The sequence below is a fragment of the Phacochoerus africanus genome, chromosome 14 (genome assembly GCF_016906955.1).
Source record: "Phacochoerus africanus isolate WHEZ1 chromosome 14, ROS_Pafr_v1, whole genome shotgun sequence".
In the NCBI taxonomy this organism is placed as follows: Eukaryota; Metazoa; Chordata; class Mammalia; order Artiodactyla; family Suidae; genus Phacochoerus; species Phacochoerus africanus.
Window position 1 is genome coordinate 16,051,151 of NC_062557.1, and position 23,386 is coordinate 16,074,536.

Below are 23,386 nucleotides of genomic sequence, written 5' to 3' on the forward strand. Positions count from 1 at the left end.
GACCAAGAACAGGATGGGTCTGGTGACTGTGAAGATACACTGTGGCTGGCCTGATAAGAGGGTACATCATGCTGGAAACCCTGTCCCTGCAGATTTGGGTCCTGTAGCTCCTACCTCACCCCCTTTACCCTGATTTTAATGGTGATAGGGATCAAATGCCCAGGATCTTCCAGTCTGCTATTGCCAGAATCAGTGCTTGCCGATTACCCAAGGGTCCTCAAGAGACACCTCTGGCCTGCGGCCCAAGTTCCGTGGGGGTAGTAAGAACTCTTCCTTCTTGGAAGTGCAGCCCTCAGCACAGACCCTGGTTAAAAGCATCTGATTCTTATCAGAGGCTGAAGGACAGGTTTTACCAGAGTTCTCATGCCCAAACTTGAAAAGCAAGTTCATCTGCCCCTTTACTCCACTCACTTGGGGTTCCATCCTATTCTTGAGAGTCGGTCAAATGCTCTCCCGCTATCATGACTTTGGAGATCACCAAGTGGCCTAGTGACCACTGGCTGCCGGTCACCAAGGCTGACCAACTGTGTAGGTTTTCCTGGGACTTGGGACATTCAGTGCTAAAGCTGGGAAAGTCCCAAGCAACCCAGGACACATTGATCGCCTTAACTAGAACTGACCCTTGACTCTTCACCCAGTCCCCCAGCAGGCATGGGACCTACACCTCAGCCAAAATCCACAGGGGGCAAAGAACTGCATCTGGAACAACCCCAGGCTGCAACTGTCCTTTGCCTTTTTCAGAACCCTTGTGTGCACACAGGATGGAGTTCATCCCTCTAGACTTGTATGGGGAAGGAGCAAGAAGGAACAGGAATGCCCATCACCACCGTGTACCTGGCCTGTATCCCAGTCTTGTCCAAAGTGGATGTTGATAGTTATTTGTAGATTGAGAAATGTATGACTGATTCTGAACTGGGCCAAGCACCAGGAACATCAAACCTTCCCTCTGTCATCCACTCCTTCCTACAAGGTCATGAAGGACTCTGTACTCACTGAGGACAAAAGGAGGCAGAGGGACTCTTTCTCTGCTGGCCCCTTGGCCCCAAACCCTGTTGTCAAACTCCAGTGGACTGGGTTGAGTCACTGGTAGGCCTCCCTCTGGCTGAAGGGGGATCAAAGCACGAATCCAAACCTCCGGTCAAACCACACCAACGTGAGGAAAAGCCACATCAGAAAAGGCCCCTGTGAGCAGAGCCAAAGAAGGCAGCAGGGGTACCTAAGCAAAAAAGTATTTGCCTCAACGGCCAAAGCCAGGTGGGTCTCTGAGCCAGGGCATTGGGAATACCAGTTACGTCTGACCCCACAGACCATTCCTACCCTCCTCCCTAGAAGCACTAGGTCTCCAGGCCATGCCTTATTTTTCTGGTATCCTTACAAGCACAGGATCCAAAGAGAGATGACACATGTGCTCTGGGATCTTTAACTATTTTAAAAGCTCTACATCTATGTCCTTGGCCCATTAAAATGCCCAAATCTGACAACTTATTGAGCTGGCCTTCTTTAGGGGGGAGTTGAGTTTCTTCCACTTTGGAAGCCATTATTGTGTAAATAGCCACAGGACTGCTGGTCAAGAGCCCTGAGCTTCAGTATTTGTAAAGACAGCTGTGATCGGCTTGTGCTGAAACATTTAACTTCTCAGTTTCATCACCTATAAAATTCATTGGACTAAACTTTGGGGACTAAGCTTTCTTCCAGCTTTATGATTTATCTTTTTCTCTCACACACACACTTATTCAGCTTTATTTCTGGCTATTTACTCCAAATGCCACGCCAAACCACACTAGAGCCTGAGGCAAAAGGGAAAAGGCAGCAATACTTGTCCTCTATTTGAATATTGATATTTTGTTCATGAAGGGGTTTTTTTTGGCTTTAATTAAGATTTTAATGCACTATTTAAACCTTGACTACTTAATTTTTGGTGCCCCATTAAATTGTGTCCCCAAGGCAAGTGCCTCACTCCAGTTCCAGCTGCGTTAGCCCTTCTCTACTTCTGGGTGATGAGGGAAGAAGGGACTCAATGCCCCCCACTCTACAAAGTTGCCCAAGGTTGGCCAAAATGGTTACTGCATCATCAGTAACCCACTTATAATTTTTCCCTCCAACAATTCTTTGTCCGTGAGGACCCACAGGCCTTTTTTTTTTTTTGAATCCTGCCCTCTGCCCACCCAATGCCCAGCCCAGAGTTAAACACTCTGTACAATTTGTTCAATCATTAGAACAAAATGACAAGACACACACTGAATTCTAGATCACACCCACCCTTCTCTTGACCTTCCATAAGGCAACGCTTGGTCATGAGAATTATTTTGAAGTTCAGACAATAAAAACACAAGCAACTGGAAAACCAGAAAAGTCTAACAGTTGCTTTGGCACAATGTGAGCAGAGACTGACAAAGACAACTGGACTTTTCTGCCTCACTTTTCCCCTTTGGAGTCAAGAGGAGCCGAGGGAGGTAAGACATAGCCCAACAAGCTTCGTGGGACCGAGAGGATTCCAGAACATCCTCGCTCTGAGGAGGGTCACGTTCTTTGACCTAACAAACCCAGAGATGCTTGTTACCCTTTGGCTGGATCTGCCGGAGAACCTCTTCTCACCGCACTCGCCCGGGCTTGGAATGGAGAGCAAAGGACGTGGTGTTAAAAGCCTATCTGTGCAAGGTCTGTATTCAAGGACATGTCCAAGGAATTTTCTTTCTTTCAATTAGATGCATTCAGAAAGATGCATAGCTATAAAAATGGATTCATGCCGAAGTGCTGGGGAGCCTTTGTCAAGCAAAGAAGCCACCAGTGGTGTTTCAAGTGCTATCGTTATTTGGCCATTCACGGGCTGTGTGCCCTGGGACGAATCACTTACCCTCTCTATGCTTCCTTTTCTTCATCTGTAAAAGAGGGTGTTGGACAAATGGCCGCTAAGATCCTTTCTGCCTCTGACATTATACAGGAGGGAGAGAAAGTCTGTTAAATATCCCCTCCTGTTGTCCTTCCGCCCTGCTGGCCTTTTTTTTTCATCCAGAGTATCAAATTCCTAATTAGTACATTTCCAAACATGACGAATACAAATTTTTACTGTACATTTGGGAAGGATGGAGGCTTACTTTTTAAAGCAGAGAAATAGAGCTTGCCTAGGAGTCTAACTGAAGTCATGCACCCACAAAAATCAAATGGAAGCATGAAAGATCGTGAAAATCCTGGACTCTGTGCGAGGGAAGAACAGGAACAGTGTTGGTATGTTTTAAAAGATTCTCATTCCAGTCGCCACATCTCTGTGCTTCCTTTCTGGATTTCTCCATCTTTTTCGGCTCTACAATGTGCTATTTTAAGATTGTGTTTTCCTGCTCTACAGTAATACTGTTCAGATAGGCAATTTAACTGTCATCATACTTTTTCTTAGTCTTTCAAGACCTTTCATTATGGTGAAATAATTTTAGGCACACTAAGCACAAATCCATTAAATACCTTCCTTATTTCGCTAATGAACTATTGTGGGCGGTAAAAATTAATTTCGTTCCACCCATGATTCGCACATATCTGTTAAATTTTTAGAGTTGAGAAATGAAGGGTGCAACTAACTGAAGGCAAACGAGAGTCTCCTCTTTCAAACATTAAGCCTATTGTTTCATGTGTGCCAAGGTGTATCCAAAGAAAAACTGATAAAAATACTTCACAAAATGAAAGTGGCTCAACAGGTGCAGTCTCAGGGTAGATGTGGCCAAAGTCTGAACGGGCTGGAGATGCTTAAGAAGTCGAAGCCCCTGTGTGAGTGCATGGGAAGAAAATCTGAGCTGATGTGTTCACGCTCATCCCGGTGGGCAAACCAGTCGCACACCTGCACAGTATGACAATATCCAGGTCCTGGATTGAATCACCCCTAAGCCCAGCCAAGGTCGCTCCATTCCATAACTCAGGCTGTAGCCCTAAGACCTCTCTGCCATTCCACATGGAAGGTCACTGTGGAAGGTCACAGGTGAGAAGGGTAGAGGACGTGAGTGGAGTCCATCCAACCCTTCCCTGCAGCGTGGAAAGGAACTGCAAGCTCGGGCTCTCCCATCTGAGGCTGGGGAAGCCACCTTGATGTGTGAAGGCAATATGTTCTAATGGTGACAGGTTGGACCCATCATCCGGTGGGCAGGTGCAATGAAAAGGGAGACAGAAACCATCCCATCACACTGATGACAGCTGTGATCCCATTGGTGGTGGTGGGGGGGGGCGGGGGATAGGGATGTGCCTTTGGAGGAAAAGGGCAAAAGCCAGAGTTCTCTTCAGGGAGACAGGACAGTCACAGGGCAAGAAAGGTCCCAGAACGGTCCCCAGAACCACCAAGGCCTTGATGAATGGGAAACTGCCATAGACGAACATGCTTCTTCACTCACAATCAGCCCCTTCCAGAGCAACTCCGATCCACTGAACATCAGTGCCTTAGGTAGAAGGAGTAGCCTGGGGATTTTTCTCTGGTCGGGTTTCATTCCAATCTCTGGTTCAGATGTGTGCCAACTGCTCCAGAGGGTTCCTTGAGCCTGGTGCTTTCACCCTGCCACGCTCCTTTTCCTGCATCTCCTATTCTCCACTCCATCTCATGCTCTCCACCTCCACGTCTAAAACCCCAATGAGAAAGGGCTGAGAGGACGCAATCGCTGATAGGAAGAAGACAGTCCAGGAGCTCCCTGGTGACCTAGTGCTTCGGGATCCGGCACTGTCACTGCCATGGCACAGGTTTGATCCCTGGCCTGGAAATTTCCACCAGCCATGGGTATGGGGGGAGGGAGGAGGGAAGGAAGGGGAGGGGAGGGGGATGTATTCTAACGGAAGACAGGCGAAAATCCCCCAGATCATGTCCTATGGCCCCGACGTCATTACTCAGCAGAGTCTTCTGCAGTTCCTACCGATGCTGAGTTTAGGACCTGTCAGCGTACCCAGGAAGGGCAGTGATGACTTGAAAGAAACAAATGGGGCAGTGAGAAAGAGACGTCATATTTTCTTTCAGTCTATAAAAACCATGATTTCCTTGTACTTCCATGTATACATGCACACATGCACACAACCTGATACTTTTTAAAATATATATATATATTAAATGGCAGCAAGCCATGTCAGACTGCAGAGAATTATAAGTGGAGTCTGCCTTAAGAAAAAAGAAAAGGTTTCTCTCCTCAAGTGACAGTAAATTGGAGAAATGCTATTTTTAGATGAAATGTATCTAATGTCCAGATGTGATTCTACCACATGAAGACAAAAACAAACCTCTCTAAAGCACTGAGCTGTACCCAAAAACATTTCTTAAAGATTCCTGGTGATAATGCTTTATCGTGGAAAGGCTTAGACACATGGTGCTGACCAGCAGCCTCTGCACCAGTTCCCTTGGGAACAGCATCTGCACACATGGCCTCAACGTGTGGATGATCCCAAGGCTTACATTCCTGATTGAATTGTTCCCAACTCTCTGGGCTCGCAGCTTGTTGGCAGTTTACCTCCACGTGAGCACAGAGGAACAAGGGGAGAAGAACAGATGGATCAGGATTTCTGTGCTAAGCCAGTGGCTGGCGTCTTGAGAGGTATCTGCTTGTTCAAGAGATGCTGCTTCTGACTCAGCACATTTCGCAGGGTAGTTACCCTTCAGTGCACCCCAGCATGGTTTCCATACCACTCCCACTGCCCCCCTCCTGGAAACTGCCATTGCCCAGGTCACCAAGGACCATCTACTTGCCAAATCTAGTGGACTTTTTAGATGTCTGCTTTATTGTCATGGCATTCACTCCGTTGACTATGGCCTCTGTACTGAAATTCTGTCCTTCTGCAGCTCCTGAGATTTGGTTCCCCTGGGTTCTCCCTTCACCAGTGCCACCTCTCCGTCTCCTTCGTGGTGACACCCATGTTCTCCAAGAGCCCCCCCCAGGAGGACTCTCAAGGGAGTGTCACCCCCTGACACTTAATTCCATGTCTTTGCCTAGACCTCTCCCATGAGTTCCTGTCTCACTGGATCTCCCCAAGACCCTGTAAATGTACCAAATCTGAATTGTGCCCATCATCTGCTCTCCACCTGCTACCCAAGCCAAGAAAGGAAAAGTTATCCACAGAAAAGTGTAATAGTGAAAATAATTAGTGGAAGACCCCTGGGCTTAAAGGGAGAATAATTTTTTATGTCATCTAGTTGGAGAGAGAACTTCACCTGGAGAACTTTAAAAAAAAAAAAGTTTCCCCTTTTTCTTTTGCAAAAACTTAAAGAAAAATGGCAAAATTACAACGATAAATTTTCATGTATCCTTCAAAAAAAAAGAGATGCTGCTTCTGGAGGTCCTATTCATTCACTCAACAAAGAGTACTAAGCACCTACTATCTTCTAAACTGAGCATAAAGTGACAAGCAGAACCAACGCAGCTCCTGCCCTCATGGTTACAGACTAGTAGAATGTCTTTCTTCTTTTTTTTTGTCTTTTTTTCTTTTTAAGGCCACACCCATGGCAACTGGAGGTTCCCAGACTAGGGGTTGAATTGGAGCTGTAGCTGCCAGCCTCCACCACAGCCCCAGCAATGTGGGATCCGAGCCGAGTCTGTGACCCTACACCACAGTTCACAGAAACGCCAGATCCTTAATCCATGGAGCAAGGACAGGGATCGAACCCACATCCTCATGGATACTAGTCAGGTTTGTTAACCACAGAGCCACAATGGGAACTCCTAGCAGAGTTTCTTTTGGCGCCCAGATTACAAATGACAAAACAAAATCCAACCTTATTTTGGCAGTGCAAATGGTGGTGCTGTGTTTGATCACAGTCTTGGCTACTGTGCGTGACCTTGAATAATGTCTGGCCATTTGAAAAGTCAATCCCTGAAATAGGGTCACTGAAGATATTTAAAATAATGTGACATGAACTTTAAAGGAAGAGTGACAAGTAGATTCATAGGCAGTGGCATCATCACTGGGATAAAGGAGTAGCCTCTCCAAGTGATTCTTTCTGCAGTTTCTGCTCCTTCAAGAGAGGGAGGATGAATGCCTGGGACAGCAGCAGGGTGGGAACCACCAGCCCAGGGACAGCAGCCAGGTGGCAGGGAGGAAGCAGGGGGAGAGGGTGCGGCAGGGGAACGAGATGGGGCAAGTCTGGCAGGTGACAAAATCTCTGGAAAGAGGAGGGACTAGAGCTCTTATGGGGGATAAAAGCATCAGTGAGGGCGGCTTCAGAAGAGTTGAGCCGAGATGGTTAGAAAACCTTGCCCCAGTGTGTGATGGAACCCATCAAAAAACTAGATGGGGAAGCACAGGAACTAGGTCTGCAACCTGGGCACCAAAGCTCAGTGGAACAGAAATAACCAGGTGACCCAACACAACCTGGCCCTTAGGAGCTAGACAGGCCATCTGGCCTCACTTGGGGCTGGGGAAGGAAGTGGCTTCATGGTGCCCGGGGAGGGCCTGGCACTCCTCTTGGTAGTAGCGGCTGCAACTACCTTCAAATCTGCAAGACTGGTTGGCCCTACCTTTGTCCTGAGGAGAGGATGAAGCCGCCTAAGATAACTAATACCCACATCAGACAGTCAATAAAAGGTTAAGATGCAACAAGGACTAATGACTTTAGCTGACATTATTTCCCAATGATTTCTTAAATATCCAGTAGCCATCGGAAGATGCATATATACCAAAAAATCCTCTTTTCATAACAAATCATCTGTGCTGTTTTGCAGTTTAAGATTTTTGGGTTTTTTTTTCCCCCAGCATTCAAGATAGATTTGCATGTAGCCCTCCAAACTCTAAATTTCTCACAAGCAGCCCTCTCTGGAGAGAAAGCTTGCTGCAACATGCAGTATGCCGAGTAGGCATGAAGTCAAGTTGATCAAACGTATGAAGATATCAAGCCTGCAACATCAGTTTCACTCCCATTTCGTCTACAGCTACTAACCAGGCGGGCCAGAATTTGCTTCCTTTCCTTCCTCAAGAGCCGCCCCTTCAGGATAATATTTTAAGCCTAGCAGATCAGAAATAGACTTATCTTGAGACTTATCATCACCTTGGGTGATGCTGCTCCCTGTAGGGTCTCTAATGGAATAGTTCTCTTGATCTCCACTCCAATGATAGTGGTTTTAAAACACACCTCAAATATATGTCTATGGGATGACCTGGTAGGCGGGGACCAGGCTTCCACACTTGGGTCCATAGAGAGCTGCTATTCATTTTTTAAATCAGTTTTCTAAACTTGTCTCCCTGCAAGATTTTGTTAGCTAAAACAAAAAATTCAGAGAAGGTTCTAGTGTGTGTGTGTGTGTGTGTGTGTGTGTGTGTGTGTGTGTGTTAAAGGTGAGGTGCTTTTCTTTCCAATAGCCAAGACATGGAAACAACCTAAATGTCCATCGACAGAGGAGTGGATCAAGAAGATGTGGTACATACACACAATGGAATATTACTCAGCCATTACAAGGAAAGAAATACCAGCATTTTTAGCAACATGGATGGACCTAGAAATTATTATGCTAAGTGAAGTCAGCCATACAATGAGACACCAACATCAAATCCTTTCACTGACGTGTGGAATCTGAAAAAAGGACAGAATGAACTTCTTTGCAGAAGAGACGCTGACTCACAGACTTTAAAAAACCTATGGTCTCCAAAGGAGAGAGTTTGGGGGGTGGGGGGATGTGCTTGGGTTGTGGGATGGAAATCCTGTGAAATTGGATTGTGATGATCATTATACAACTACAGATGTGATAAATTCATTGAGTAATAGGAAGGAAGGAAGGAAGGAAGGAAGGAAGGAAGGAAGGAAAGAAGGAAGGAAAGAAAGGAAAGCAAAGGAAAGCAAAGGAAGGAAGGAGGAAGGGGTGCTTGAAATCCCTGAACTAGACCAAGAGTCACTAGCCATTTCAACCGTATTTGGGATGAACAGGGCTAGACAATGGGGTAAGCAAATTCCTTCTGTGGTCTGTTAAGCCCAAGGCATGGACAAGAAAGTAAAAAAAAAAAAAAAAAAAAAAAAGGAAAATCAATGAAAGAAAGAGGGAAGTCAGAAAAGAGTCAATTGCTACCTTAGTGGTTCGGGGGTCTTTCTCCCTGAGACAATGCACACATATATTCACCTAATAGTTTGCAAACCATCTGTGAGGCTCTGTGGACTGTGAAGACCCTTATCTGGAGACCCAGGCTGAAAACTTCCATGGGAACCATCAGCCCGCAGCAATAACCTTAGATATCCTGTTGGTTGGTTACATAGGGTGCCTGTTGGGAAGGCAATTCTGGATTCTTCATTTTTCTTCAATGCCACTCTGATCATTTTTCCCTAATTCTCCACATCTGGATGCTGCTCTGAACCATAATGAACCAGAAGGTTTTTGAACATGGGCTTTCAAATATTTCACTCAGGATGCTTGTCTGATTTAACAGCCTTTCTTAGCTACTCTCCAATCCATATCTTTAGATCTCTAATCAGAAGAAATAATGTAATCGTCAGTTTCAGGTAAAGTCTACCACTTGCCAATGTGTTTCAGCACTTATATTAATAGCTCCCCTTGGAAGCACAAACAATTGAGGTTTTTGCTGGAGACATTTAGTATTATTTGGTTATTTTAACAGCAACAGCCTCCTGGTATCATCCGTTGACCTCTCCTCCTCCCTCAGGCCTCTTTTTTTTTTTTTTTTGCTTTTTTAGGGCCACACCCACACATATGGAGGTTCCCAGGCTAGGGGTCAAATAGGAGCTGTAGCTGCTGGCCTACACCACAGCCACAGCAATGCGGGATCTGAGCCACGTCTGTGACCTACACCACAGCTCATGGCAACACCGGATCCTTAACCCACTGAGCGAGGCCAGGGATCGAACCCGAAACTTCATGGTTCCTAGTCAGATTCATTTCCTCTGTGCCACGACAGGAACTCTGATACTGGAACTTTTAATCAACTTTCTATTTAGACCCTTAAGACCAAGATGCCCACCAAGTGGTTGCCCTGTCAGGCTTGATCACCCAAATTAATCACTGCTTTTCTGACCATCCACATATCCAGGGGCTTATATGTCCCAAAGACACCTGAAACTCCACATACCTAAAGCGGGACTCTTCTTTCCTCCAGATCTATGTCCTCCAGCCGTCCACCTGCACCCATCACCCTATCAAATGTGCTTCAGACAAAGGGACTTGGTCTTCTTCCCTCTTGACTCTCACATCCATAGGGGATAGGTCTTCAGGTTTCCACCTCCTTCAGAGCCAAGCGTTTTTTGTTCAGGTCCTCATCTTCCTTCTGCACGACTGTAACAATCTAACTGGACTTCCTCACTCCACTTTTAGCTCCCCTCCTCTCAATTGGTTGCCAATGATCTCATGAAATGACAAATCTGATCTTCTAACCATTGCTACTTTTAAAATCCTTCACAAGATGATCTCTGACGTCAAAGGCCTGACCAGACCCCTGAGCATGAAATTCAGTGCCCTTCGCAAGCCAAACCCAAAGCTGGGGTCCGATACACCACATGCTCCTCCTCTGAATGACAGCCTCCCCTCTTGGCCACCCTTGTCCCTTGCTTAACACCTACACGCTCTTCAAAAATACACGGAACATTAACGCTGGCACTATTTTGGTGCTGTGTGCATGTATTATGATTTCTAATCCTCCCAACAATCCCCTGGGACTTGGAGAATGTGCTGAAAGTCACAGAGTTAATGAGTAGCTAAAAAGCGAGTCAAATCTAGGGCTGATTGATGCCAGTGCCTAAAATCTTTCCATGAAGCCAAGATGCCTCATTTCGGAACTGCACTCAGTGGTCGTCTTCTGCAGGGGGCCTCCTGCGACCCCTGCTCTGCCCCGTTCTTCGAGCACCCCGCCTGGGCTGTCCTCTAATCACCTCACAGTGTACGCGGTGCGAATGTTCCTCCATCTCTGTCCCATGTTGGGAGCTTCCAGTTGGCTGATGTTGGGCCTCTTAATTGGAAAATATTATCTGTTCACAGAAACTAAAATTCAACTCATACATAAAACGACGAGTAGACCTCCATGCCCCGTCTAGCTCCTCAGAAGCAACCAATTAACCTCCCTCTTGCATAACCTTCCAGAAGTGTTCTCGACTATGGAACTATATGAACACAGACTCTCCCCCAACAGATGGGCTCATACGAGACACACTTTTCTGCAATTTGCTTTTTTTTCCTTAAAACTACATCTTGGACATTTTTCTACATCAGTACACGTGGATCTACATCTTTTTTTTTTTTCTAGAAATAAATCCATGTATACTAGTTTCACAATTCACACAAAGGAATAAAACTCACAGTTTAAAGGTTATAAAGTCAGTGGGCGGGGGGAGAGTCTAGCCACGTGCTATTTGCAAAACAAACACCTAAAACATGATGCAGAAGAATTAGAGGTCACAGGATGCACTGAATACAATAATATATGAATCTGTGTGTGTTCACATAAATAAAGGAAGGAGAAGGGAAAGTTCTATCTTACAAAAGAAAGCTACCCAGTAAGTATGGAAGGAATGATGGAATTAGAAAATTGCCATTTGGCCACCATCATGGTAATAATTGATTCAAGCAAAAATCATTAATTCTTACTACAGGGTAAACATGTGAGGAATAATAGCTTATTTATAATTATCTCAAAATCTCTCTCCATAAGAATGAATTTACAACTTACAAAAGGAAAAATAATAACTTTCCAAGGAAGACACTTGACAGGTACCACCATAACCAAGTCATCTAAATTAGCAGCCCAATTAATGAGCACATCACCTGATATCCAGCACTAAGAACACATTACTTCTGGGGTATTTCTGTCAACAATGCATAACCTGAGTCCCATCCTGAAAGAAACATCAGATAAACCCAACTCAAGAGACACTCTGCAAAATAACTAGCCAGACTCTTCAAAAATGTCAAGTTCATGAAAAACATTCAAAGCACTGAGGAGGCATTTCAGATTTAGGAGAGCCAAAGGGATGCAGCAACAGAATGCAACCTGCATTCAGGACTTGCTTTTGCTATAAAAGACATGACTGGGACAAATCCCAACGGCCTTGCAAAATTCCAAATGTGATCTTGCAGCCACTGCTACTTGAAGTCCTTCAGTAGATGTCCTTTGCCTTCGAAATACAATCCAAACCTGTTGGCATGGAATTCAATGCTCTTCGTGAGCTGCCCCATCTGTAGATACTTTAGTATGTATCTCTAAGCAGTGACTTTGTTGTTGTTAACATAGCCGTAATTTCACACAGGGCTGAGTGTGAGAGCTGTGGGAAATGCAGACAGAGCCTGTCTCAGCCCCCACCATCCGGGACAGTGGAAGCACTGTGGTGCCCTTGCTGTAGATGACTGAATTCCAGATCTGGTGATGCTAGGCTGGGCTTTCTAACCCCCCTCCCCTCCAGGTGCTGAGAGCGCACAGTCTCTGTCAGCCTCTCCCTTCTCTCCCATCCTAACTCTTGAGCTCTGTGCAATGACAAACTATAGTTCTGGGGACCTGTGGTCCTCAGCCTCTGTCTGGGGAGGTTTTGCCCACCCCCCTGGGCTGGCACCTGGATCCTCTGGGCATTCCACATGGGATGCAGATCTCCCATGGCTACATGCTTATCATCTTCAATAGACACATGGCCCTGAGGTCCACGGGTGAGCAGTGTAGACTGCACTGAACCGAGGTTCTGGGAGTCTCAGAGGAGGGGGCAAGGTGTCCCTGGGTTGGAAATTCCAGAAAGGCCTCCTGGAGGGAGTGGCCTTTGGGGCAGAGCCAGCAAAGCAGGATGGGACTGGTGGAGATATAAATTGGGCTTGCTCCGACCTGAGTCCTCTGAAAGCCTGAAGCATTTTCTCTTCTCCACGCTTTTTCCCACTTTAATTAAAATGTGATTTCCTGCATCTTGAGGGTGGTTTAAGGCATGGGCTTTAGGGTCTTTGCACCCGTGTGGCCTGGGGCAGGTCAGAGCACCTCACTGACCTCAGGTTCCTCAACAGAGAGCTGGGGTTGATAGCACTTCACAGAGTTGCAGTAAGCACTGAATGGAATACTCTAGATAGAGGCAACGGGGGACCACTGAAGGCGAGCAGCTGAACAGTCTTCTGAGGAGGGCTTGGAGTAGGGACAAAGTTGGAGAACTCTGTTAGAACACCTGTCATATCCCATGCAGCAAGACTCTATCTACTTAATTAAGTGTCTTATTTTGAGATCATTGTAGATTCACATGCATTGTAAGAAATAATACAGAGAAACCCCATATATCCTTTACCCCGTTTCTCCCAACGGTACCTACATCCTATAAAACTACAGGACCACCACAACCGGAATATTGACATTGATACAATCAAGATGCAGAACATTCGTTGCAAATCAAAACTACACCGAGGCGTCACCTCACACCAGCCAGAATGGCCATTATCAAAAAGTCTATAATCAGGAGTTCCCATCGTGGCGCAGTGGTTAACGAATCTGACCAGGAACCATGAGGTTGTGGGTTCCATCCCTGGCCTTGCTTAGTGGGTTAAGGACCCAGCGCTGCCGTGAGCTGTGGTGTAGGTTGCAAACGTGGCTCGGATCCCGCGTTGCTGTGGCTGTGGTGTAGGCCAGAGGCTACAGCTCCAATTAGACCCCTAGCCTGGGAACCTCCATATGCCGCAGGAGCGGCCCCAGAAAAGGCAAAAAGACAAAAAAGAAAAAAAAAAAGTCTATAATCAATAAATGCTGGAGAGAGTGTGGAGAAAAAGGAACCCTCCTACACTGCTGATGGGAATGTAGATTGGTACAACCACTATGCAGAGCATAGTTCCTTAAAAAACTAAATATAGAACTACCATATAATCCAGCAATCCCACTCCTGGGCATATATCCAGAGAAAACTATAATTAAAAAAGATACGTGCACCCCAATGTTCATTGCAGCACTATTTACAATATCCAAGACATGGAAGCAACCTAAATGTCCATCAACAGAGGAATGAATGAAGAAGATGTGGTATATATTCAATGGAATATTACTTGGCCATAAAAACAATGCCATTTGCAGCAACATGGAAGGACCTAAAGACTAAGTAAGCCATAAAGAGAAAGACAAACATCATATGAGATCACTAATATATAGATGCTAATAAAAATGATACAAAAGAAATTGCAAAATAGAAACAGACTCATAGATTTCAAAATAAAAACAGACTCAAAGATTTCAAAATCAAACGTATGGTTACCAACAGGGACAGGTTGGGGGGAGTGAGAAACTGGGAGGTTGAGAGTGGCAGACACACACTACTGTATATAAAACAGATACGTAAGAGGACCTTCCGAATAGCACAGGGAAATTACTCAATACTCTATGAAGGCCAATATGGGAAAAGAATCTGAAAAATAATGTGTATATACATGTGTGTATACACACACATAACTGCACTTTGCTGTGCACCTGAAGCTAACACAGCACCGTAAGTCAACTATATGCCAATAAAATTTTTAAATAAAAAATTTTTTAAAAGCATACTGAATTTAAAAAAAGATTTAGATCATTTCCTTCACCGCAAGGATTTCCTTAGCTGTCCTTTTATAAGCACTCCCACTCTTCTCCCACCCCCAGACATCCTTATCCTTAACCCCTAGCGACCCATAAGATCTGCCCTCATTAATGTCTTTGCGTCTTTTGGCCATCTTCTTATGGGATTTTTGCTTATTTCACTGTTGAGTTTTGAAAATTCTTTATATGTTCTAGATATCAGATATGTGGCTTGAAAAATACTTTCTCTGTAGAAACATGTCCAGAATTGTCTTCTTATCCTCTTAACAGAGTCCTGTGCAGAGCAAAATTTTTAATTTGATGAGGTGTAATTTATCTGTTTTTCCTTTTACGGACCCTATTTTTGGTATCAAATCTAAGAACTCTGTTCCTAGCCATACATTTCAAAAATGTCCTATTTTTTTAAAAGCCTTATGGCTTTACATTTCATATTTAAGTTTGTGATCCTTTTTGAGTTTTTAATAGAAAATTGAGATTTTAAAAATTTGTTTTTACCTATGGTTGTCTACTCGCTTTAGCACCATTTCTTGAAAAGGTTTTCCTCCTTTGAATTGCTTTTGCGTCTTTGTAAAAAATCACTTGGCCTACTTGTCAGTCTGTTTCTAGAACCTCTTTTCTATTCCAATAATATGTGTCTAATGTGTCTCGTTGCCTAGAGTATGCAATCTTAATCATTACATCTATGGAGCAAGTCTTGAACTTGTGTGGACTGCTCCCACTTTATTCTTCTTTTTTGGAGATAACTTGGCTTTTTGTTTTGATTTTCCATATGAATGTTAGAACATTCTTATCTATAAAAGAAAAACTTGCTGGGATTTTGATAGGAATTACTTTAAACTTTTATATCCATCTGAGGAGAATTCACATCTTTTCTATGAGTCTTCCAATTCATGATGATGGTATAACTCTCAATTTATTTAGACCTTCTTTGCTATCTTTCTTTATATTGTATAGTTTACAAGTCCTATGTGTGTTCTATTAGATTTATACCTAGGCTTTTTTTTTTTTTTCCTGAGAGATTGTTAAGAGTATTTTATTTTTAAATTTATTTATTTTTGCTATTTTATGACCACACTGATGGCATATAGACATTCTCAGGCCAGGGACTGAATCTGAGCCACACCTGTAACCTACACACAGCTGCAGCAGCACCAGATCCTTTAACCCACTGCACCAGGCCAGGGATCAAACCCAGGCCTCCACAGCAACCTGAGCTGTTATAGATGGATTCTTAACCCACTGTGCCACAGTGTGAACTCCAATAGTAGTATATTTTTAATTTTGGTAGCCATATGTTCATTACTAGTATATAGAAATATAAAATCAAAGTATAAAAATCAAATACATCACACACCCTTGTTGAACTCATTTATATGTTCTGCAAGGATTTTGTTTGTTTGGTTTGGGTGGTTTTTTTTGGGGAGGGGCAAGTTCTTTGGGATTTCCTAAGTGGACAATCCTGTCATATGCAAATTAGGGCCTTTTTAATTCCTTCCTTTCCAATTCACATGCCTTTAATTTTCTTTCCCTACTGTATCGGTTAGACCTTCCAGCACTACACTTAAGAAGAATGATGAGAACAGACATCCTGACTGCGTTTGAATCTTAAGGGAAAAGCTACAGTCTTTCACCATTAAATATAATGTTAGGAGTTCCCATTGTGGCTCAGTGGGAACAAATCTGACTAGTATCCATGAGGACACTGGTTTGATCCCTGGCCTCGCTCAGTGGGTTAGGGATCCAGTGTTGCCATGAGCTGTGGAATAGGTTGCAGACACGGCTCAGATCTGGCATGGCTGTGGCGTAGGCCGGCAGCTACAGCTTCAATTCAACCCCTCGCCTGGGAACCTCCATATGCCACAGGTGTGGCCCTAAAAAAGACAAAAAAATAAAAATAAAAAACATAATGTTAACTGTTGTGTTTTATAGATGCTCCAAGGCATACGACAGATATTTCTCTTCCAAAAGGGAGAAACAGGAAAGAGGAAAGGATGAAGGATCTGAAGCAAGCCCAAAGCACAGCAAGGGAAATCTTAAGATCTTAAGGCTTGAGGATAATCTTTGGTTCCATGCTCTGCTTCTGGCCCCACTGAGTCAGTGGTCCTCCTGGCTCTGCCAGGCAGGGATCCTGCCCTCAAGGATTCAGGGGGCCTTATACCCCGGCCTCAGTCAGAAGCCATGCGGCTTGTTGAAACCCAGGTGATCTCTGAATTGCCTTCAGATTTCTTCTTTTCTTTTTTTGAATAGCACACACTTCCAACCAAATAGCTCTATGGTCTTGTCCTGGAAGATCCAAGCAAATCCGATAGCCTTTCTTCATGTCACCTCATTTTTTTAATGTGCCCTTTAATTCAAATTGGCAGTGTTTTTGCTGGTATAACCCCATTTCTACTCATGGCTTCTGCTGAAATAGCTGATGAGGTCCATGAACTGCATCCACGACTCTTTACAAACACGTGCTCAGCCACACTCCCAGTGTTTTCTTCAGAACAACCTCTCTCATTTTCTGCAAGATGGATAAGTTGAGAATTTTCCAAATCTCAAAGTGCTGGTTCCTCTTTTGCTTAATAATTCCTTCTTCATCTTTCCCCTTCCACATTTCACTGTAAGTATTCAGGAGGAATCAAGCTTCTCCTCCAGTGCTTTCCTTAGAAATCTCAGCTAAATGTCCAATTTTATCATCCAGAAGGTCTACCTTCCGCAAAACAGTAGAACACAGTTCAGCTAAGCTCTTTGCCAAATTATAACAAGGATCGCCTTTCCTCCAGTTTCCAAACACCTGTTTCTCATTTCTGTCCAAGCTATTACCAAAATCACTCTATATTTCTAACATGCACCTCAGAACTCTTCCAGCCTTTACCCATTACCCAGTTCCAAAGCTGCTTCTATACACAGATATTTTTAACAGCAGCACCCCACTTTTCAATACAAAAATCTTAGTCTGCTTGGGCTGTTATAACAAAATATATACCGTAGACTCAGGGGCTCAACCAAAATTTATTTTCCCACCATTCTGGAGATTGGAAATCCAAGGTCAGAGTGTAACAGGGTCAATGTCTGGGGAGGGCTCTCCCCTTGGGTTGCAGACAGCCACCTCTTGCTATGTCCTCACCTGGCAGAGAGCAAACAATCTCTCACTCTCTCCTCTCTTTTTATAAAGCCACTCATCCCATCAGGAGGGCCAAACCTTCATGACCTCATCTAACCCTAATTACCTCCCAAAGGCCTTCTCTCCAAATATCACCACCTTGGGGGTTAGGGTTTCCACATATGAATTCAGATCCTAACGTTGTCTAAAAATTTTCTGTCTTCCTAGGCAGCTCCCTTCCCCATTCTTTGGGTAGAGAGAGCAGGCTTTTGTTGGGAGATTTCTTGTTTGCTCTTGTTGGCACTGCCAGGTTGCTAGCTTGTTCAGCACCAAGTCTGGGGGTGTATGAGGCAAAAAAGAAAATTCAAGAAACTCACCGCCATGCGGTCCCTCAGGTCCCAAAGTCCCAAGCCATTGTGCCCTTTCTCCACCTTTCAGAGTTTTCTTTCATTTTCTATGTAACATCCTAGGGTTTTAAGTTATACTTAACGGAAAGAACATGGAGAAGTGTATCTACTCTACTTTCCCTGTTACTTGATCCTGTTAAAGAAAGCTATTGAAGAGCTGTGCCGTAATTTCCTGATGAACATTGAGGTTGTTAATAAATGTCATTTTTTTCCTACTGAAAACAACGCTGCAATAAACAAGGGAGTCAGCTGTTTGGGGTTTTGCTCGTTTTTCATTTCTCTATCACCAGGGCTCAGCAGTGCCAAGCCACCTAGCAGGTCGCTAACAAATGTTTACTGAAAGAATAACTGGAGTTCCCGTCGTGGTGCAGTGGTTAACGAATCCGACTAGGAACCATGAGGTTGTGGGTTCGGTCCCTGCCCTTGCTCAGTGGGTTGACGATCCGGCGTTGCCGTGAGCTGTGGTGTAGGTTGCAGACGCGGCTCGGATCCCGCGTTGCTGTGGCTCTGGCGTAGGCCAGTGGCTACAGCTCCGATTAGACCCCTAGCCTGGGAACCTCCATATGCCGCGGGAGCGGCCCAAGAAATAGCAACATCAACAACAACAAAGACAAAAAGACAAAAAAAAAAAAAAAGAATAACTGCACTGCGACTGAACTGCAATTTCACTCTCTACCCAGGGTGGGCTTCATTGCAGCAAAGATTCTTACCACTTAAAAATCTCAACAGTTAGAACTCCCATTAATAAAAATTAGCTTATTAATTGATAAAGCCTTGATCTATGCCTTCTCCATCGGTATTTGCACTTTATAATGGAAAGAACTTAGCTTTCCGGGTGTGGGTGCAAATATGATTAGGAAATTGGTCACAACAAAATCCCAATGTTAACTCTGGGATTATGGGTAATTTCAACTTCCTGATGTTCTACAGTGATCACGCTTTATGTCTGAAAGGAGTAAAACAATAAAAGTCATTCTTAGACCGAAAAGCATTTAAAACCTCAGTGGCCTGAAGCTGTGGTCCTTGGTGGAGGGTCTGGAGTCTCCATAAATAACATCATTAAGATGCTTTTAGATGAAGTGAAGACACAATGAGTTTTGCTCATGTGGGAATGCTGTTTGGGCACATACAGCCCTGTGGCCCTTCCCTGGTGGTTTGCCATCAATTCTCTGCTCCTACTACTTCTAGAACACACCCCATCATTTGCTCTCATGCTAAATTTTTTGACCATGACTAGACCATTGCCTTGGAATGGGTCCCAACTCCCTCATTAGTTGCACCTCACACCTCCTATGGTCCCATCCGTAAGGTTCTGTTCCAGCTGCTTCCCATTTTCATTCACATCATTAGTCCTGCTGCTTGGGGTTAACAGTCCTGGGTTTCTTTCTCTGGTTTTGGTCCCTGTGAAAACATAGTATTCCTAGAGAGATACACACTAAACCTCATAAGTATTTTCTCCAGTAAACACACACTAAGGCATAATTATCTGAGCCAGAAAATAACAGCCTATGGATCTGCTAAAAACGGAAGGAATGACTTTTGATGATGATGTTGGTTATTTGAGTGATACCTATAGGTTCTAGACCCTTTACCTATGTCTTATATAATCTTCACAACCTTGGCAATGATGTCATTTCCCTTTCACAAGAATAAAAGCCTTGGAGAAGGTAAACAAGATGACACAGCCAAAATTCAAATCCAGGTCTGTCTGGTTTGCAAAGCTAGAGTTCTTCCCCCATTTCTATGCTTGTTGGGCATGGGTGGAGGAGTGGACAAAGAAAGGAAAAAGTTGAGGCCTGCACATATTTTCCCTATATGCAAATATATTATAAGCCCATTACTGGGCATCATATACCAGTTTTTTGGCCATTAAGAGACATTCATTGTCTCACAAACTTTAGGTGATATATTTATACACACGCATACACACATGATGTATTCCTTGAAAAACAAGAATGATATCCTGCCAGGAATCACTGGGGGAAAAAAAATCTAAACAAAATTGACTCTGCCCAATGAATTAGAACACTGACTTCAGTGCGTAACATTTCTTCTGTGCTTTCTAAATCATTTTGCAGAAAACGAGGTTCACATTTCACATTTGGGAATTGGCGATTTCTCATTCTATGTGGTCTTTCTAAGGCTTGAACTAAATAGTATGGGTTGCATCTCTTTGCTCTAAGCCAGTGGTTCTCAAAGTGTGGTCTGGGGGCCCTGGAGATTCCTGAGATCCTTTCAGGGGTGCCCATAAAATTAAAACTATCTTTATAATAATACCAAGATGCTACTTGCCTTTTCTCTGTGTTGAAACCTGCACTGATGTTACACAACAATGGTGAGCGAAACTGCTGGTATCTGGGCATAAATCAAGGCAGTGACACCAAACTGTACCAGTATGAAAGGGCCCTTGATTTTAGAGAATGGAAAAGACAAGCCACAGACTGGGAGAAAATATTTACAAAACGTATATCTGATAAAAGACTAGTATCCAAAATATACAAAGAACTCGTCCAACTCAACAGTAATAAACAACCCAATTAAAAAATGAGTAAAAAATCTCAGTAGACACCACACCAAAGAAAACACAGCAAATGAGCACATGGAAAGATGCTCAGCATCATACGTCATTCAGTAATTGCAAATCAGAATGAGATACTACTATACATGTATTAAATGGCTAACATTTAAAAAAAAAAAAACAAAACAAAACCTGACAATACCAAATGCTAGCAGGGATGTGGAACAATAGGAAATCTCATTCATTGCTGTTAGGAATGCAAAATGGTACAGCCATTTAAATGTGAATAGATAGGAGTTCCCGTCGTGGCGCAGTGGTTAACGAATCCGACTAGGAACCATGAGGTTGCGGGTTCAGTCCCTGCCCTTGCTCAGTGGGTTAAACGATCCGGCGTTGCCTTGAGCTGTGGTGTAGGTTGCAGACGCGGCTCGGATCCCGCGTTGCTGTGGCTCTGGCGTAGGCGGGTGGCTACAGCTCCGATTAGACCCCTAGCCTGAGAACCTCCATATGCCGCGGGAGCAGCCCAAAGAAATAGCAAAAAGACAAAAAAAAAAAATATGGATAACACACAGTAATATACTCAATGGAATATTATTCAGCTATAAAAAGTAATGATTTATCAAGGCACGAAAAGACATAAAGGAATATTAAATGCATATTGCTTAGTAAAAGAAGCCAAGTCTGAAAAGGGTATATATTTTATGTTCCCAACTGTAAGGTATTCTGGAAAAGGCGATACTCTACAGATCGGGAAAAGATCAGTGGTTACCAGAAGTTCGGGGGAAGAAGAGCAGGGCTGTGTAGGTGGAACACAATGATTTTTAGGTCAGTGAAACGAATGGTGGTTACATGCATTTGTCAATACCCACAGAATTATATACCACATTTGGCTCATCGCTTGTAACATACATACCGCACTTAATGCAAAACTTTAACAACAGAAGAAACTGACTGGGGGAAAAGGAATATGGGAACTCTCTGTAGTACCTGCTCAATTTTTTTGAAAACTTCAAACTGCTCTAAAAAGTAAAGTCTGTTAGTTTAAAAAAAAAAAAAAAAGTTCACTGATATTGCAACTAATCTTTAAGAAACTACCACTTGTTGGGATCAAAGAAGCATATTCTTAATTATTTGAAAAGCCTGTTAAAACACCCTCTTTTCCAATTACGTGATTTGTGTAGGCCTAGGTTCTCTTCACATACTTTACGCATTTTTTTTTTTTCCGTTTTTCTAGGGCCCCACCTGCAGCATATGGAGGATCCCAGCTAGGGGTCGAATGGGAGCTGTTGCTGCTGGCCTACACGAGAGCCACAGCAACGCCAGATCTGAGCCACGTCTGCAACCTACACGACAGCTCACAGCAACATCGAATCCTTAACCCACTGATCGAGGCCAGGAATTGAACCTGCGTCCTTATGGATCCTAGTCAGATTTGTTTCTGCTGCACCATGATGGGAACTCCTCTCTTCATATACTTTAATCAAAGCAACATATCACAACAGATTTAATGAAGAAGCAGATGTGAGAATTTGTTTTGTATTAAGTCACACAAAATTTAAAACTTTCACTACGTTTTTTCAAGAGAATAGTTATTTTTCTTTTGAAATGTTATCCAATGTCGCATGGAATGGGCTTTAAAAATTATTTAAAAATATTTTTAATCATCTCAGTTCTTATACAGTAAATATTGATAGATATAACCGCCCCCCAAAAAAAGCTCTTTGGGGTTTTCAAAAAAATTTTTAAGAGTATAAAGGGGTCCTGAGAACAAAAAATTTGAGAACCACTGCCCTGGACCTATGTGGTGGTCTGGTTAAACTTTATTTTTTAGACTATTTTTTGGACCATTTAACAAATGACGTACTAATAACAACTGCATCTAATAGTTACGTGGAAGCTGCCAATATCCAGAAAGTGGCCATCAGGGCTATCTGAGTATATGCAAATATATATACACACACACACACACACACACACACACACACACACACACACACATATGCTAATGTATACATGTTAAGCATATCTTTTTTTAAGCATGAATTTGGAATTCATTCAATTTTCATTCTTCTGTTATCTTCCTTTATAATGAAACATTTCGAAGAATATAATAAAACACGAAGGTAAATAAAAAAACAGTGCAAGTCAAATTTATGGTGTGGGAACATAAGGCTTGCTATTACAGCTTTTAATGGCAGATAGTTTACAATAAACATTGGGCTTAGCCTGGTAGAAAATAGTCACAGACAGGAGGTAATTACTTGTCCATCTCCAAGCATCAGAAACTCTGGACTCCCTCCAGTTGAATAATGCAGATCTGCCAACTGTCACTCATTTGGACTAACGCTTTTTTTTTTTGGTGGTTGTTTTAATTAAATTGAGGGGGGAAAAAAAAGAACCTAAGAAAAAACTCCCTCTGAAAGCGCTAAAATTCCATGGATGGATAAATCCACGACCCTTCCTTCTGCACTGCCTTTATTAATCTCGAGTAAATCACATAGACGCCCATAAATAGAGTCACAGAGGGGAATGGGATGCATCCGGTGTCAGAAAGGGCCTGTTGCCAGCAAATCTGAATATTACAATGCAGGTTCTATAAACAGTAGGAGAAAAACAGCTAGATCCCAATGCAGATAACAAGAATATAAACGGACCTTTTAATGAGCTTTGCATCATCACCTATGAAATACACTCAAACAGAGATAAAAAGAGGAAGAGCAAAATTATGCAAAAATTCTGTTGTTAAGATATGTGGGCAGCACGGCTCAAAATAGAAACCAAGCAGCTTTCCAAAGATGTGAAGGTTTTAGATAAAGAAAATATAATTGTTCTAATTCCTGTTTAATCCTGTTCTCTTCAGCGTTTGTCAGAAACTGTTACCCACCTCTGGTTATTTGAGGACAGTGGAGTTCTTCA

The 23,386-nt window shown here is 43.4% G+C and overlaps 1 long non-coding RNA gene across 1 annotated transcript in view; it reads right to left on the reverse strand.

Annotated features, from left to right (window-relative positions):
- The window catches only part of LOC125114403 (uncharacterized), a 63,467-nt gene that overhangs the window by 38,993 nt on the left and 1,088 nt on the right, over positions 1-23,386 (reverse strand). The window lies entirely within an intron of this gene.